This window comes from Carassius auratus, chromosome 32 (assembly GCF_003368295.1).
Source record: "Carassius auratus strain Wakin chromosome 32, ASM336829v1, whole genome shotgun sequence".
NCBI lineage: Eukaryota > Metazoa > Chordata > Actinopteri > Cypriniformes > Cyprinidae > Carassius > Carassius auratus.
Window position 1 is genome coordinate 15,828,008 of NC_039274.1, and position 6,000 is coordinate 15,834,007.

Sequence of the window (6,000 nt, forward strand, 5' to 3'; positions counted from 1 at the left end):
ATCCTCACCCACATGAAAAATCAAGTTGTGTGAGCACCATAAATTCACAATCACGAATCACAGTCCTAACAATTACAGTATATCCCTGATTTTTGTTTACTGATATTACATATATAGTATATTCTTGTGGTTTTCACCTCAGAAAACGATCATCGACATAAACCAGCTCACATTTTGCATCCTGCTCAGTTTGTCAAGCTGCTCTCTAGTGGTTCTTTCTCTCTGTCATTGATTAATTCCACTGACAGAGCCTTTACCGGTGATCAAAATATCAGACGTCTTCTGAAAAAGGCAAAGTAAGTGAAGGGGAAACAGTCTTTACAGCCCAAGCATCCTCAATCGATCATTGGTTACTACATTGTCAGTGGAATTAATCACAGGCCTGGTGCGCCGTGAACTGCTGGCACCATTCTCCACACACCTCAGTCCTGTCATTTGCAAATGGCGACAACAGCCTCGACAAACAAGCAGGAAACAAGCCGTGATTTATTCATTTGTCTCTGCATTTACATCAAATCATTTAGAGAGGCAACTACTTGGGGATTTTCCCAGCTGTTTCACATAGATGTAAGGCTATGTCACAAACAATTGTCTTTGTTATTGGAGATTGTGTCTGCTATGAATTCTAATCTCTCATGATTCATAATTCACTGTCTTTTCATGTCTCAGTTTTACTGTATATGTACACTCATACTTTTTCCAAAATTGCACAATTGTGGCCACACACTGTCCTGCAAGTGCATAAATGTGCTGAAAATCTTTGAACCAATTTGGTGATCATGGTCAAAAATGTCCAGCCTTTTAAATATTGCTTTATAATCTCTTATTATAATTACCAAATCTAGGACTCAATCTTTTTGTCAACTGTATTATTATTTATTTATTATTTTTTTTTTTTTTAGCTATTATACACTGTGTTTAGCATGTTTTAGACAGAAAAAAATACACATACTGTACAGCGTATATACAGTAAGTACACTGTTGGACTCTCCAATAAAAACACAATCACAAGACAAGAAGATAATGAATGTGTTCATCGATTTCACCTCAACCAAAGCAAGAAAGAGACACTATTATTTAAAGAGCAGTCTCTACTGTATAATAACAGCTTCAGGTGGATGACTCTCCATTCCTGCAAAGTGACTTTTCATTCAGCATAATAGAATCTCTGCGACACAAATAACAACTAAAGTTATGGCATCTGAACCTAAAGCAACTCTTTTCCTTCTCCATCCTAACTTCTGTAGGGGATGAGTAAAATTAGATTTGTATTACCTGAAGGAAATCACCAAAAAGCACAACACAGCGAAAGATTAGTGTTCTAGTTTAAAGTAAGATTAGATTTCATTGGCTTTGGCTCAGTGAAAATGATTTTATGTAAACAGACTGCTGCATTAGAGCTGCTTTGTCATTGTCATGATACTAAGCAAATCTTTTCAGTCAGTTGTGTACAAGAATCAACACTGTAACTTTGCAGCACAAAGGTGGGTTTTAAATAGTTAATTTTAAGCAATGAAGTCAATATCATAATTCAATATGGCTGTCAGTTTAGGCACAGTCACATTAGACTTAAAACATGTAAAATACATAATTATGGCAATCTGTGATGTTGGTCAAATCTTCACATGTGATTAAATATTTGATCTTCCGTGATCAAATGCCTAAAACAGAATGAAAATGTATCACCGCACCTTACAGTTTTAATGCTAAACATGCTATAAAAGTGTTACATTAATAGGTAGTTTTGACACTTTCCCAATCATCTTTCCTTACTTTTTAATAGAGTTTACAAAAACAAAAATAGATAGCGCAATAGGCTGAAATGATCTACAAAACACAATTTAAATGGAGTCGGTATGTTGAGCAATTTGTGCTCATCACCACCTCAGAGAAATATTGCATTGCAAGTGCATTGCAATGCATTGCAAGCTCTGTAATCACTTCTTATGTCATAAAAGTGCCACAATATGTTGACTGTTCACATCTCCGTGTTACTTTGAAAAATGTAATCATACAGCCATTTCCAGCCACTCATAACAGCTGCTCACCAGAATTCCAAAGGTTGCTCACTAATCTAGCAAACAAATTAAATAGTCAAAGTTCGCGTCAAATGCATAAATAATGATTCACAAGTGTACGACAAGACTTCTCACATCATTCCACCATCTTTCTGTGCCGGCACACATAAACACATATATGCATGTTTCAATTCATGGCCTTGGGGTCCTGCGATGTGTAAACATTTTCCAGCATATGTTTAGTTCCATGATTAGTATATTAAAACTCCTAAAAGTCAATTTTAATTGGAAGCCAAGTTAATGGGTTTCTACGTTAATGAATTTAAAGCTCTGCAGATAATTAAGTGAAGTGTTCGGAATTTTGATATGTTGACATTTTGAGAATGAACAACCTGGAAACTAAATGAATAACACAACTAAGATCTTAATCATGCAAATTTAAAAACACAGCAGATTATCATGGGTTTCATATTGCCCAAGTATTAATTACACTTAACTTATTTATATATTTAAATCCACTTACATTTACTGATCGTATTTCCCAATTGCAACAATTATTGTCCTCCAATAATTAATATACTCAAAAGCACATAAATAGAGCTGTGTCAGGTTGCTGGGAATATCAGATACAGGTTTGATTCACTAGACTACACAATTATGACGAAGACTGGCGATCTGACAATTGTCCAGAAGACAATCATTTACACCCTGCACAAAGGAGGGTAAGCCAAAAACATTAATTACCAAAGAAGCCAGCTGTTCATAGAGTGCTGTATCCAAGCATGTTAACAGAAAGTTAAGTGGAAGGAAAAAGTGTGGCAGAAAAAAATGCACAACCAACTGAGAGAACCGCAGCTTTATGAGTATTGTCAAGCAAAACTGATTCAAGAATTTAAGTGAACTTCACAAGGAACTGTCTGAGGCTGGGGTCAAGGAATACAGACGTGTCAAAGAATTTGGCTACAGTTGTCGTAATCCTCTTGTTAAGCCACTCCTGAACAACAGACAACGTCAGAAGTGTCTTACCTGGGATAAGGAGAAGAAGAACTGGACTGTTGCCCAGTGGTCCAAAGTCCTTTCTTTAGATGAGACCAATTTTTGTATTTTATTTGGAAACCAAGGTCCTGGAGTATGGGAGGAAGGGTGGAGAAGCTCATAGCCCAAGTTGCTTGAAGTCCAGTGTTAAGTTTCCACAGTCTGTGATGATTCGGGGTGCAATGTCATCTGCTGTTGATGGTCCATTGTGTTTTATGAAAACCGAAAGTCACTGTACCCGTTTACCAATAAATTTTGGAGCACATCATGCTTCCTCCTGCTGACCAGCTTTTTGAAGATGCTGACTTCATTTTCCAGCAGGATTTGGCACCTGCCCACACTGCCAAAAGCACCAAAAGTTGGTGTGCTTGACTGCCCAGCAAACTCACCAGACCTGAACCCCATAGAGATTCTATAGGGTGTTGTCAAGAGGATCATGAGAAACAAGAGACTAAAAAATGCAGAAGAGATAATGGCCACTATCAAAGTATCCTGGGCTTCCATACCACCTCAGAAGTGCCACAAACTGATCACCTCCATACCACATCAAATTGAGGCAGTAATTAAAGCAAAAGGAGCCCATACCAAGTACTGAGTACAAGTACAGTAAATTAACATACTTTCCAGAAGGCAAACAATTCACTAAAATGTATTTTATTTTTTGGTTTTATGAAGTATTCAAAATTGTTGAGATAGTGAACTGGTGTGTTTTTGTTAAATGTGAGCCAAAATCTTCACAATTAAAAGAACCAAATACTTAAACTACTTCAGTCTGTGTGCATTCAAATTATGTAATACATGAGTTTCACAAGTTGAGTTGAATTGAGTTGAACTTGTTTATTGAAACTTTCCCACGGCATTCCAATTTATTGAGATGCACCTGTATTCACCTTATTCCGCCCCGCCCACTTTAATACTTCGCATTTCCGCATTTTGTCATCCGACTTCCGCAAAACCGATATGGCACGTCCGGTTACTAGTTTAGTAGTTGTAAGATTGTTTATAGTTAGCTGTAACTGTGGCGAAATGACAAAGAACGTTATGTTATAAATTGGGAGCACAATGAAAACGTCTTACGACGATCAAATGGTCTCAAATTGCCCCATCCATCGACGCTGTTAACGTGGGTAATGTTAGACGATATAAAGAAGTGGCCAGAGTTAACCTATATATTTAACTGCACTGTCAGAAGGAGTTGATGGAGCAGCAAGAAAAAAAATATTTTTTTTAAAATGTACCGAGGCTTACCAGTATTTACATAGTGAGACAGTGGGTCGTGTACTGTTACACAGCGAGGGTTTTTTTCCGTCTTTTTTTAAAATTAAACGTGCAAACAGCCAGTCGAGCAATCTAACCTCTCAGCATGGTGCTGGTTAGTTTTGTGTTTGTGTGTGTGTGATGTTAACACACGAAGTTATAAATGTTTAAAAGTATATTAACGTGTTTGATGACCATCATCAGACTAAGTATTTTGTTTAATAATTTCCTTACAGTGGAGTAAGGTAAGTGAACGTTTATCAATTACACATTAGAAAAGGAGGCGGCTGGAAGTTGGAAGTGAAAAACGCTGTTTATCCAGGTATGCATAATTATTAGGCAGATTTTCTTTTACAAATAAAACAAGCGAAAAAAAGATTATATATCACTTATAAAATATTAAATGCACAATTAATAGTTAAGATTGGTGTGGTTTGGAATTGGTAAATTTTACCAAAAAATATGAATAAGAAAATCAACTTGCCTCTTAATTCTACACAGTGTATATGCAAAAGGTAAGGTAAAGGTAAGATTTGGTAGGTGTACATTAAGTCTAATCAATGAATAATGTAGGCAAGTGTCAAGTGTAATAATAATGAATGATTCTGAAATAAGACAACTGTAAAATCTTTTAAATGTATTTTAGGTTTGCCATGTTCTGTACAGGGCTGAGGACCTGTAAGCTGCTCATCTGTGTTCCATCACAGCAACTTCGGTTACGTGTCACATACAATGAGCAATTCTGTGCCAAGACTGTAGCTAGACTACAAACCTTTTATTTTAAGTGTATGCTTCCTGATCTTCTTGTCAGATGAGTTTCAGGCAGGCTACCTGCTGCTTTCCACAAGATACTTGCAGCTTTGTAAATAAGCAAGAATGAGAATAATTAGGTTAAGGATAGGATATTGAGTAATTGGGATGGGATGTAGAGGATGTGGATGAAGACTAACTATATAAAATAAGTTGTTTTAAATCAGTTGTGTTAAATAAGAGACAGACTGTGATTTGTTTTTTAGAACATGGATAATTTAATATAAGTTGTATAAAATCATTTGTGATTTGTTGATCAGTGTTCCATATGTAATAAACCAAGATGGAATTAACTTGCAAACTTGACATGATTTATTCCTTCAAATCAGAGATTAAAGATAAAAAAAAGATCAAATTAAGATAAATAAATAAAAAAAAAACTATTTACAGCAGGTAATGTCAGGTGACATTGTAAAGGTCCATAAAAATATCTATTACAGCAGGTAACTTCAGGTGACTTTCAGCAGGATCAGGGGCATGTGGATCTGATCACCCTCACAGTTGTCCACTGCATCACTGGCGGTCATCGATACATCTGTGGAAATTAGTAAACATTTTTAAATCAGTACTTACAATATATCATGAGTATTAATATATGATGGGACCCGAACTTAGAACGGTGTGTGTGTGTGAAAAAGAGGGAGAGATGCATTAGAAACAAAACAGTATAAACACTTAACTGTAGTGTTCAAACGTAGGTCAGTATCTGAATGAGAAATGTAGCTAGCTGGCCTGCTATCACCTGCAATCTCTGTAGCAGGAATAATGTGAGCTATTGTAATGTGCTATAATATCTTGTACTACCATAAATATTAAGTAAATAAGTGGACAATGGTAATCATGGAAAATTTGTTGTACTTCGTTAACTGCCTGTTACTGA